Source organism: Rhinopithecus roxellana, chromosome 8 (assembly GCF_007565055.1).
Source record: "Rhinopithecus roxellana isolate Shanxi Qingling chromosome 8, ASM756505v1, whole genome shotgun sequence".
Taxonomy (NCBI): Eukaryota; Metazoa; Chordata; class Mammalia; order Primates; family Cercopithecidae; genus Rhinopithecus; species Rhinopithecus roxellana.
In genome coordinates, this window is record NC_044556.1 from 49,606,645 (window position 1) to 49,619,972 (window position 13,328).

At 46.3% G+C, this 13,328-nt stretch overlaps 1 non-coding gene across 1 annotated transcript; it reads right to left on the bottom strand.

Annotated features, from left to right (window-relative positions):
- Positions 1-9,511: 9,511 nt before the first annotated feature.
- Positions 9,512-9,681, bottom strand: LOC115899305. The gene has a single exon (XR_004059055.1). It is a non-coding gene; the product is annotated as a U1 spliceosomal RNA (small nuclear RNA).
- Positions 9,682-13,328: the final 3,647 nt, after the last annotated feature.

A 13,328-nucleotide genomic window follows, 5' to 3' on the forward strand; every position in this document is an offset into this window, starting at 1 on the left:
CCAGGCTGGAGTGCAGTGGCCGGATCTCAGCTCACTGCAAGCTCTGCCTCCCGGGTTCCCGCCATTCTCCTGCCTCAGCCTCCCGGAGTAGCTGGGACTACAGGTGCCCGCCACCTCGCCTGGCTAATTTTTTGTATTTTTAGTAGAGACGGGGTTTCACCGTGTTAGCCAAGGATGGTCTCGATCTCCTGACCTTGTGATCCGCCCGTCTTGGCCTCCCAAAGTGCTGGGATTACAGGCTTGAACCACCCTGCCCGCCCTCATCGCACATTTATATAGAGGAAAAGGGAGGGAAAATGTTGCGGGAAGTCAGGGACCTTGAACGGAGGGACTGGCTGAAGCCACGGCAGAAAAACATAAAATATGAAGATTTCATGGACATTTTATTAGTTCTCCAAAATTAATACTTTTGTAATTTCTTATGTCTGTCTTTACTTTAATACTTTTGTAATTTCCTATGTCTTTATTTTAATCTCTTAGTCCTATCATCTTCTTGGTAAGCTGAGGAGGATATATGTCACCTCAGGACCCTGTGATGATTGAGTTAACTGCACAAATGGTTTGTAGAGCATGTGTGTTTGAACAATATGAAATCTGGGCATCTTGAAAAAAGAACAGGATAACAGTGATGTTCAGGGAACAAGGGAGGTAACCTTGAACTGGCCGCCGGTGAGCCGGACGGAACAGAGCCATATTTCTTCTCTTTTTGAATGCAAATAGGAGAAATATCGCTGAATTCTTTTTCTCAGCAAGGAATATCCCTGAGAAAGAGAATGCGCTCTGAGGGTAGGCCTATAAACGACCCCCTTGGAGGCGTGCCGCCTTTTATGGTTGAAGCCGAAGGGATGAAATAAGCCCCGGTCTCCTGTAGCGCTCCCAGGCTTATTAGGATGAGGAAATTTCCACCTAATAAATTTTGGTCAGACAGGTTGTCTGCTCTCAAACCCTACTTCCTGATAAGATGTTATCAATGACAATGTGTGCCCAAAATTTCATTAGCAATTTTAATTTTAACACCATCCTGTGATTTCATCCTGCCTCCACTTGATTTGTGATATTCTATTACTTTGTGAAGTATGTAATCTCGGTGTCATGATGACAATGGCGGTTTTGTTGAAAAGAAAAGGGGGAAATGTGGGGAAAAGAGAGATCAGCCTGTTACTGTGTCTATATAGAAAGAAGTAGACATAAGAGACTCCATTTTGTACTGCATTTGAGATGCTGTTAATCTGTGACCCTACCCCCAACCTTGTCCTTGCAAGAGACATGTGCTGTGGTGAGTTAAGGCTTAATGGATATTGGGCTGTGCAGGATGTGTCTTTGTTAAACAAGTACCTGAAGGCAGCTTGCTGGTTAAAAATCCTGCCCGTCCCTGGGCAATGGAACATCTCTGGAACATCTCGGTGTAAAACCCATTTTGTGCTTTGTTGACTGAGCAAGGAGAAAACCACCTTTAGGAATAAGGTGGGACTTGCTGATGCAATGCTGCTAAAAGGTTTATGGAGATTTTGCGTATGGATCTCAAGGCACAGCATTTTCCTTTAAACTTATTCATGTCACAGGGATTTTTGTTCATATGTCTTACTGCTGATTTCCTCCCTACAATGATCCTATTATCCAGCCACTCCCTTATGTTTAAGATGGTAAGGATAATTATCAATAAATACTAAGGGAACTCAGAGACCGGTGCAGGCATGGGTCGGTCCTCTGTAAGCTGAGCGCCGGTCCCCTGGGCCCCGCTTTTCTTTCTCTATACCTTGTCTCTGTGTCTTATTTCTTTTCTAAAGTCTAAAGTCTCTCATTCCACCTAATGAGAAACACCCACAGGTGTGGAGGGGCAGGCCACCCCTTCAAATCCAAAATTGGTTGGTAGAAGTACCTACTGTCAGTCCCACCAGTAGATTTACTTATCACATGGTAAGCGGAATGTCACTCAAACCACAGATATACTATTTACAAGACTTTTCCTATCAAAGATCATTAAAATTTAGGCCAAAAGGGAAACCTTGTCCCAAGGAAATTCCCAAAGAACCAAAAGAGAAGTTTTAGTTTGGGAAGAACGTGTGGCCGATAGTGCGGTGATATTACAAAACAATTCAGAACTGTTACAGATTGGGCCCCACAAGGTCAATTCCACCACACCGCACAGGACAAACTCAATCGTGTTCCAGTGCACAACTGAGTCCAGCTGTTAGTGACTTAACAGAAAGTTTAGACGAACATAAGCACGAAAAATTACAGTCTTTCTACCCTTGGGAATGCGGAGAAAAAGGAATCCCTACTCCAAGACCAAAAATAGGAAGTCCTGTTTCTGGTCCTGGACATCCAGAATTATGGAGGCTTACTGTGGCTTCATATCACCTTAGAATTTGGTCTGGAAAACTAGAGAAACAGATCATAAGCCATTTTATGCTGTCAACCTAAATTCCAGTCTTAACAGTTCCTTTACAAAGTTGTGTAAAGTCCCCTTATATGATAGTTGTAGGAAATACAGTCATTAAACCAGATTCCCAAACTATAACCTGTGAAAATTGCAGATTTTTTACTTGCATTGATTCGACTTTTAATTGGCAACACCGTATTCTGTTACTGAGAGCAAAAGAATGCGTGTGGATCCCTGTGTCCATGGACCGACCATGGGAGGCCTCGCCATCCATCCATATTTTGACTGAAGTACTAAAAGGCTTTTAAAATAGATCCAAAAGATTCATTTTTACTTTAATTGCAGTGGTTATGGGATTAATTGCAGTCACAGCTACAGCTGCTGTGGCAGGAGTTGCATTGCACTCTTCTGTTCAGACAGCTTTGTTGATTGGCAAAAGAATTCTACAAGATTGTGGAATTCACAATCTGACATTGATCAAAAATTGGCAAATCAAATTAATGATCTTAGACAAACTGTCATTTGGATGGGAGATAGACTCATGAGCTTGGAACATCGTTTCCAGTTACAGTGTGACTGGAATATGTCAGATTTTTGTATTACACCCCAAGTTTATAATGAGTCTAAACATCACTGGGACATGGTTAGATGCCATCTATAGGGAAGAGAAGATAATCTCACTAGACATTTCTAAATTAAAAGAAAAAATATTTGAAGTCTCTCAAGCTCACTTGTCCATTGTGCCTGGAGCTGAAGCATTAGATTAAGTCTACTGAGGGCTCCACTGTAGTAAATTTTGGAATTATGTTTCTCTGTTTAATCTGCTTGTTTTTAGTGTGCTGGACCAGTCAAAGAATCCTGCATCAAAATCGAGAGAATGAACAAGCCTTCATTGCTGTGGCACATTTATATAAAAAGACAGGGAGAGATGTTGTGGGAAGTCAGGGACCTGAATGGAGGGACCAGCTGAAGCCATGGCAGAAGAACATAAATTGTGACGATTTCATGGACATTTATTAGTTCCCCAAATTAATACTTTTATAATTTCTTACACCTGTCTTTACTGCAATCTCTGAACATCAATTGTGAAGATTTCATGGATACTTATCACTTCCCCAAACAATACCCTTGTGATTTCCTATGCCTGTCTTTAATCTCTTAATCCTGTCATCTTTGTAAGCTGAGGAGGATGTATGTTGCCTCAGGACCCTGTGATGATTGAGTTAACTGCACAAATGGTTTGTAGAGCATGTGTGTTTGAACAATATGAAATCTGGGCATCTTCAAAAAAGAACAGGATAACAGCAATGTTCAGGGAACAAGGGATCTTAGCAACCTTGAACTGACTGCCGGTGAGCCGGACGGAACAGAGCCATATTTCTCTTATTTCTTTGGCAAATAGGAGAAATATTGCTGAATTCTTTTTCTCAGCAAGGAATATCCCTGAGAAAGAGAATGCGCTCTGAGGGTAGGCCTATAAACGACCCCCTTGGAGGCGTGCCGCCTTTTATGGTTGAAGCCGAAGGGATGAAATAAGCCCCAGTCTCCTGTAGTGCTCCCAGGCTTATTAGGACGAGGAAATTCCCACCTAATAAATTTTGGTCAAATGGGTTGCCTGCTCTCAAACCCTGTTTCCTGATAAGATGTTATCAATGACAATGCGTGCCTGAAACTTCATTAGCAATTTTAATTTCGCCCCATCCTGTGGTCCTGTGATCTCGCCTTGCCTCCACTTGCTTTGTGATATCTTATTACCTTGTGAAGTATGTGACCTCTGTGTTGGTACCAGAAACTGAGGCAATTGCAGGAGTTGCTAATGGCCTCGCAAATCTTAACCCTGTCACTTGGGTTAAGACCATCCGAAGTACTATTGTAAAATTTTATATTGATCCTTGTGTGCCTGTTCTGTCTGTTGTTAGTCCACAGGTATACCCAGCAGTTCCAGAGAGACGGCGACCATCGAGAATGAGCCATGAACGATGGCAGTTTTTTGAAAAGGGGGAAATGTGGGGAAAAGAAAGAGAGATCAAACTGTTACTGTGTCTATGTAGAAAGGAGTAGACATGAGGCCGGGCACGGTGGCTCAAGCCTGTAATCCCAGCACTTTGGGAGGCCCAGATGGGCGGATCACGAGGTCAGGAGTTCGAGACCATCCTGGCTAACACGGTGAAACCCCGTTTCTACTAAAAAATACAAAAAGCTAGCCAGGCGAGGTGGCGGGCGCCTGTAGTCCCAGCTACTCCAGAGGCTGAGGCAGGAGAATGGCATAAACCCGGGAGGCGGAGCTTGCAGTGAGCTGAGATCTGGCCACTGCACTCCAGCCCGGGCGACAGAGAGAGACTCCGTCTCAAAAAAAAAAAAAAAAAAAGGAAGAAAGAAAGAAAGAAGTAGACATGAGACTCCAAACTGCCTTGAGATGCTGCTAATCTGTAACCCTACCCCCAACCCTGTCCTTGCAGAGATATGTGCTGTGTTTACTCAAAGTTTAATGGATTTAGGGCTGTGCAGGATGTGCTTTGTTAAACAAGTGCCTTTGATGTGCCATGCACATCAAAGCACAGCACTTTTTAAACTTATTCATATGTCTTTCTGCTGACTTCCCTACTATGACCCTATTGTCCTGCTACTTACTCTTTTCGGAGATGGTAAAGATAATGATCAATAAATACTGAGGGAACTCAGAGACTGGTGCCAGCGCCAGTCCTCTATGCTGAGCATCTGTCTGCTGGGCCCACTTTTTCTTTCTCTATACTTTGTGTCTCATTTATTTTCTCAAGTCTCTCATTCCACCTGATGAGAAACGCCCACAGGTGTGAATGGACAGGCCCCTTCATTCAAGTAAGTGCATTAGCAATATACTTCTCAGTTGCATCCCTGGAATCCATGGGAAGTCCAGGAGAGCCCATCAAGTGCTACAGGATCAAGCCCAAACAGAACAGGACCAGGCATGGCTTCCTCACTAGGAGCCAGGCCAAAGTCACCTCCTTCAGTCCCAATGGAGGCCAGAACTTGGTTCACCTGCAACGGGAGGACCCGGCCCAGAAGGGATCAACTTCATCTTAATGGTGCCTTCAGATACAAAATCTTCCAGGATTTATTTTCTTCTCTTTGACCTACTTCCAACTCTCCCTTTGTATTTATTTATTTGAGAGGAAGTCTTGCTGTGTTTTCCAGGCTAGAGCATAGCAGGGCAATCTCAGCTCACCACAACCTCCACCTCCTGGGTTCTAGGGATTCTCCTGCCTCAGCCTCCTGAGTAGCTGGGATTACAGGCGCTCCTCACTGCGCCTGGCTACTTGTATTTTTAGCAGAACTGGGTTTCACTATCTTGGCCAGGCTGGTCTCAAACCTAGTGACCTAGTGATCTAGTGATCCACCCACCTCCGCCTCCCAAAGTGCTGGGATTGCAGGCATGAGCCACCGCGCGGCCCTTCCTTTCTATTTCTTCAAGACCTTTTTGGGATCCCTCCTGCGCAGGACCTAAGGTGGCGGTGCCCTTCCCTACTGGTCCCTCCCTGCCTGGTGTCTTCGGAGCCCTAGCTCACCTGGAACGTTACTGCCCGCCGATGACAGCGAGAGAACCAAAGAGGGCGGCGGGTGCAGTGGGAACCACAGTCACCGCAGACCGGCGCCTCACGGGCTTCTAGCAACTTGAATAAACGCCCCCTGAAGCTTCTCTTCAAGTCACAGGGAAGAGGAAGGTGGCTGCCGACCCGGCGGGAGAAGCCGCGTGGAGAGAAGCTGGCCCTGCCCCTGGTCCTTGAAGACAGGTTTGGCCAGGCTGATTTTGATGGGTAGACCCAAAGAAAAGACTCAAGGGCAGCCCAACCTCTGACCCCAAGATTAAGGGCTTTCAAACGTCTGATCGTTTTCAGGTTGGTCAGTAGAGTCGAGTCCACCTTCATCAGGAGATTCCTTTGCCAAAATTTGGAGACCTGGGGTTCCTGCTGCTTGCCGCACAGAAAGCCCATCACTGAGACGATTATTGCCAAGGAGGAGGCTTTAGTAGGGTGCTGCAGCAGAGGAGATGAGAACTCAGTCTCAAATCCATCTCCCTGACCAACCAATACAAGAGGCTTAGATGGCCGGGAAGAAATGTAACAATGTGTAAGAAAACAGGAACTTGGCCAGGCGCCGTGGCTCACGCCTGTAATCCCAGCACTTGGCCAGGCGCAGTGGCTCATGGCTGTAATCCCAACACTTTGGGAGGCCAAGACGGGCAGATCACGAGGTCAGGAGATCGAGACCATCCAGGCTAACATGGTGAAACCCCGTCTCTACTAAAAATACAAAAAGAAAGTAGCCGAGAGTGGTGGCGGGTGCCTGTAGTCCCAGCTACTCGGGGAGGCTGAGGCAGAATTGCTTGAACCCGGGAGGCGGAGCTTGCAGTGAGCCGAGATCACGCCACTGAACTCCAGCCTGGGAGACAGAGCCAGATACCAGTCTCAAAAAAGAAGAAGAAGAAGGAGAAGGAGAGGAAGAAGGAGAGGAAGAACGAGAGGAAGAAGGAGAGGAAGAACGAGAGGAAGAAGGAGAGGAAGAGGAAGAAGAAGAAGAAAAAACAGGAACTAGGGAGGGACAAGGAAGCAATCATGATGAATGAGGGGTTCAGCATCTCATTGTCTGGGTGACTTTCAGTTCTTTGATATCTTTTTTGAGAGGCCTGAAGGAATGAACTCAAATAAAACAAACACTAAGTTTCAAGCTTTAAGATCAGAAGGGTCCATTTCTATGTTTATCCAAAAATCTACGTATGGGACTATTGGGTGGGTTTCAGACCAAGAAAGAGAAAGAGTGCTCATATCAAAGTCTGCAGTTCACCAAAGAGAAAACATAATTTTCCGACCAATAGGATGTATAAGGTCAAAGAACGACCAGCCTACAGTACTGTTTATTGGCCTGAGCATAGGGAAGGATGAAGTTGCACCAACGAAATGGGATTAAGCTGCAGGTGCTGGCTAGGCGAGGTGGCTCACACCTGTAATCCCAGCTCTCAGGGAGGCTAAGGTGGGTGGATCACTTGAGATCAGGAGTTTGAGAGCAGCCTGACCGACATGGTGAAACCTCGTCTCTAATAAAAATACAAAAATTAACCAACGTCATGGCGGGCACCTGTAATCCCAGCTTCTAGGGAGGCTGAGGCAGAAGAATTGCTTGAACTCGAGAGATGGAGGTTTTAATGAGCCAAAATTGTGCCGCTGCACTCCAGCCAGGGCAACAGACCCAGACACCTTCTCAAACAAAAATTTTAAAAAAAGCGGCAAGTGGAAAAAAAATCTGGATTTTGGTTCAGAGCCCCTGGGGCCTTTCCTCAGTTTTCTCTTTCCTTGAAAAAGGAACTCTGTCTCAGTTTCTGCATCTCTCTGAGTCCTTCTGGAGACAGAGGATGGTGAGGTCTCAGTGCTTGGTCCCCTTCTAACTCTGGGTACTTCCCCTCCCGTGGGTCAACCTGGTCCAGTGCACAGGCCCCAGCTTCGACGACCATCTTCCCCCCACCCTTTACTCCTAGCAAAGGCCATTTCTAGGTCAGTTGTGAGGTACAGCCAGGACAGGGCAGCTGGCTCCGAGATTTTTGGCTCTGGAAGGCCTTGAGCGCTGTGTTCCTCCAGAAGGCTGTCTCCCTCTTGTGGCGGAAGTGACCCCCGCTGGAGAAAGTGTGAAGGGAAGCGAGGGCTGCACTTGCACGAGGGAACTGAGGCAAGCGGTAGTTCTCAGCTCCCAGTGCAAAAGACATTTGTCATCTGAGAGGCTGGATTCAGTTATTATAATTTTCAATTTTGTCAATAAAAACTGAGTCAATAAAAACTTACTTGTAGAAACCTCCTCACAAGACCTCCCATCTTACATTCCAGGGAGAATAGCAGGGTATTCTGCCAAGACATAGATCAGACTGCGGTTCTGATCTGCAGGCGTCGATGACCTGCGCAGGGGCACCAGGGCACGGGCAAAGCCCTTCCCCTACACAAAGCAAGCGTGTTATGTCTACAACCGAACGGGGCCACTAAGAGCCCCTAAAACGCAGTTTTCATTCCAAAGAAAACCACCAGTTCTGAGTACAACTTCTACCTGGCTCTATTAGCTGAGTACACGTTTCCCCAGCACAGAAATCCTACAAACTCCCGTGAATGTTGTGGTGAAAAGCAGGAGCTGCACGGGCAAGATGGATCACACCTGTAATCCCAGCGCTTCAGAAAGCGGGGCGGATCACTTGAGCCCAGGAGTTGGAGCCCAGCCTGAGCAGAATGGTGAAACCTCTATGAAAAAAGAAAAAAAAAGAAAGAGGAAAAGAAAAAGAGAAAGAAAAAGAAAGGAAAGCGAGAGAAAGAGAAGAAAAGAAAGAAAATAAATACAAGAAAAAGAAAAAACTAGGCGTGCGTGGTGGCGTGTGGTTGTCCTACTCGGGAGCCTGAGATGGGAAGATTGGGCCACTTCTCTAGCCTGGGCGGTACACCGAGACTCTTGTCTCAGGCGGGGAGAAAAAAAAAAAAAAAGCAGAGGCTAAGAGGTAACTGAGGACAGCGGAAAACACCAAAATTTTTTTGTTTTTGTGGTTTTTTTTTTGAGACGGAGTCTCGCTCTGTCACCCAGGCTAGAGTGCGGTGGTGCGATCTCGGCTCACTGCAAGCTCCGCCTCCCGGATTCACGCCATTCTCCTGCCTCAGCCTCCGGGGTAGCTGGGACTACAGGCGCCCGCCACCACAAGCGGTTAATTTTTTGTATTTTAGCCAGGATAGTCTCGATCTCCTGACCTCGTGAATCCGCCCACCTCGGTTTCCCAACGTGCTGGTATTACAGGCGTGAGCCACCGCGCCCGGCGAGAAAACAGTAAAGTTTTTAAGAAATATTAGAAGCCCTGGGACCGCAGAACAAACTAGAAAACTGCCCGGCCTAGATACCTGAAATCCGGCTATAATGTACCGCAGCATCTAACCTGGGAAACCTCCCAAACAATGACGAAAACTCATCTTCTAAGAAAGTGAGTAGTAGCCGTGTTTGGCGCGAATATGAAATCATAAAATGAAGCCCAAGTCACGCGAAAAGAATCAGCTAACATAACCGTGAAGTAAAATGTTGCAGACAACACAAAAAACGCTAACGTTTATCTATTGTTGAAATCACAATAACGTCAGGGGAAAAACGCGAACGCAGTCCCCCACTACCATCAGTATATGCGAACGAAGTTTCCCGCATTCGGGGAAACGGCAAGGATCAGCATGTCCAAAGTGCAATGAATTAAACCTCGCTCTAAGAAAAACCACCTATCGTAAGTCAAGGTGCTTTTCCTGCTCTGTAAGTATGAACTCATGTCCCTCCGCCCCGCCACAGCCTCACATGCCTCACCCTTTACACACATGGTCACTTGTCCCGCGCACTCCCGACCTCTCCTAGCCCTGACACACAGCTGGGACTCTCAGTTCCGACCAGCGGTCCCAGACCCGCTCCCACAGCGTGGGAATTCCTTCGTGGCGAAACAGCAGGCGGCGAAGCGGCAGCCCCTGCGCTGCCTTATCTACATAGAATTCGCCCTCTCCGTGATGTCACCGACAACGCCTTTCCCAGTCCCCATCTGCTCTTCAGCCCCACCCTCTGCCAACTCAGCCTATCAACCCGCTGCCGGAACTGGCGGGGGAAGTGACAGTCTGCCTCTCCCTCCTTTTCCTCCTGCCATTGTTCTTCGGGGAGGTGCGCAGAGACCCCGCATCTGGCCTTCCCCAAAGAGGGTGATACTTGACTTGTGTCCTGCAGAGAACCCTTCTGGCAGCCAACTGGCAGCTTGTGCACCCTTCTTCAGATAATGTATTGTAATGCGCAGAATAGAACATTTAGGATTACAAAGAAAACCGGTTCCTGCCGGCCACGGTGGCTCAAGCCTGTAATCCCAGCACTTTGGGAGGCCGAGACGGGCGGATCACGAGGTCAGGAGATCAAGACCATCCTGGCCTACAAGGTGAAACCCCCGTCTCTACTAAAAAATACAAAAAACTAGCCGGGCGAGGTGGCGGGCGCCTGTAGTCCCAGCTACTGGGGAGGCTGAGGCAGGAGAATGGCGTAAACCCGGGAGGCGGAGCTTGCAGTGAGCTGAGATCTGGTCACTGCACTCCAACCTGGGCGACAGAGCAAGACTCCGTCTCAAAAATAAATAAATAAATAAATAAGAAAACCGGTTCCTTTCAAACCTGTTTATCTTTGTGATGTAGCATTCCGCTTCAAGTTGAAAGCCGTTCAATGTCAGAGAGAAAACATACCTATGAAAACAGAGTGGCTATGAAACCAGGGTGCAAACGAGCCATCTTTCTTGGTTTTACTACTAGAAGTGTTACAAAGACAGTTGTCCAATTTCATGAATCTTGAAGGGTTTTTGTTGTTGTTGTTTCAAATACAGTGAAATACAAAAATATGTGGCCCGCGCAGAGATGATTGGACACTCAGGCATGGTGATGGACTTTGTCATCTCTTCCACGGCCATCTCAGAACCTTAGTGCTTACCTCATATTAGTATTTTTTTTTTTTTTTTTTTTTTTGAGATGGAGTCTCGCCCTGTCACCCAGGCTGGAGCGTAGTGGCCGGATCTCAGCTCACTGCAAGCTCTGCCTCCCGGGTTCACGCCATTCTCCTGCCTCAGCCTCCCCCGTAGCTGGGACTACAGGCGCCTGCCACCTCGCCCAGTTAGTTTTTTGTATTTTTAGTAGAGACGGGGTTTCACCAGGTTAGCCAGGAGGGACTCGATCTCCTGACCTTGTGATCCGCCCACCTCGGCCTCCCAAAGTGCTGGGATTACAGGCGTGAGCCACCGTGCCCGGCCTCATATTAGTATTTTATGTTCTCCAAAGACACAAAATAATCCCAATTTGACAAAAAAAAAAAAAAAAAAATCCAAGGGTATGTCTTCTTTGAGGCGCTTAACAAATGACTAGATCATCTTCCTTGTATGTAACCCACAAAACACTGTGAAGTAGAGCAAAATTGGAAAGCCCAAGTCAAAGACCATTATAACATTTACAGGTAGATTCTATTCTGTTGCTCAAATCACAAAACATGAAATGGAGGGGTCTCCTTTGGAGACCATAAAGTCTGTGACATGGTGGCCAGTTAGGTCACTGGAAAACATGGCAAGATATTGAAAATGAGGGATTAGGTGAGAGTGTAGCAACTGAATACTAAATGCTTAATCCAGGTGCCATTCCCTGGATACTGACAGGGAGACACATCCAAGTAATACTTTCTATAGTGTAAACCACAACTAAAATTCTAAGCCCCTCAACTATTTGAATGCCCACCTCCTCTCAGCCAAAGTCATTCCAAAGTTAACCTGAAAAACTAGTTCAGACCATGATGGGAAGTAGGGGTGAGATACGCCTCGTTATACCCTCCTTCCTTTGGAATTCAGGCACAACTGACCAGCGCATCTGACCAGGCCCAACAGGCATTACAACAGAGATCTTAAGACTTTTGTAGCAATAAGACACCAAATTTCAGCCTGACTCTAGTGTAGCATTACATGGCAGATAGCAGGCCCTGAAAGAAATAAAAATATTTTACCCTAAAATATATTTTTTGTCATACTTTGAAATGTCCCTACAAAGTTGTCTCTTGTGGGGAAAGTCTACATGCTATAGGGAATCCCTTTCCAGGTCTTTTCCCTAATCCAGGCACCTTTTAAAGTCTGATAAGAAACATTTACAATCAATTCTCTCTGAAGCCTGCTACCTGGAGGCTTCATCTGCATAATACGAACAACCCCTTAACAGGAGACTCCCTTCTGTGGATTCCAGGTCTTTAGATAAACTCTTTCAACCAATTGCCAAAGTATCAGAAAATAATGGCTGGTAACTATTTAATTATGCATACATATTAGTAGAATTTTGGAGGTGGGCACAGTGGCTCATGCCTGTAATCCCAGCACTCCCTCACGAGGCTGGCAGATTGCCTGAGGCCCAGAGTTTGAGGCCAGCCTGAGAAACATGGTGAGACCCTATCTCTACCAAAAAAAAAAAAATTAGCCAGGCATGGTGGTGAGCACCTGTGGTCCCAGCTACTTAGGAGGCTGAGGTGGGAGGACTACTTGAGCCTGGGAGGTGAAGGTTGCAGTGACCCAAGCTTGCAGCGCTGCACCTCAACCTGGGTGACAGAGGAATGGGCCTTCACTAGACACTGAACCTGCTGGCAGCTTGATATTGGACTGCCCATCCTCCATAACTGTGAGCAATAAATTTTTGTTGTTTGTAAGTTACTCTGTGGTATTTTGTTACAGCAGCACAATTGGATTAAGACATCAACCTGACCTTAAGAAATCATCTCAAATCAGTCTTGGCTCTGATGGGAAACAAGGGGCACACTCGGATGTGTGATTTAAAGAGAGTTTTATGAAGAGAATATTTATAAATATATAGACAGGATCAAAATAACCCAACAAAGGACTGAGAGGCGCTCAGAATCTAGAATCAGCAGAGTAGTTGTATTGCCTGTAGGACTGGATTGTTGTATAAGTCTGTTCAGGTTGCCATAACAAAATACCATACACCAAGTGGCTTAAACTATGGAAATGTATTTCTCACACTTCTGGAAGTTGGGAAGGCCAAGATAAAGGTGCTAGCAAAGCAGATTTCTTTCTGAGGTCTCTTTCTATGGCCCGAAAGTGGCTGTAGTTTCACTGTGTGCCCATGTGACCATTTCTTTGTGCACCAGGGGGAAGGCAGAGGAGCAAGCTTTCTAGTGTCTCTTCTTATAATGAAATTAAATTCATCATGAGGACCCCACTCTCATAACCTCATTTAATGCTGATTACCTCTCAAAGGCCCCAGCTGCATAAACCATCACATTGGGGGTTAGGGCTTCAACATTTAAGTGTAGGAGTTGGTGTTTGGTGTTCACAATTCAGTCAGTTGGAGTGGAAATTGAAATGGGAAAGGAAACCAGTAGTTACTAGAGAGACCTATTGCCTTGG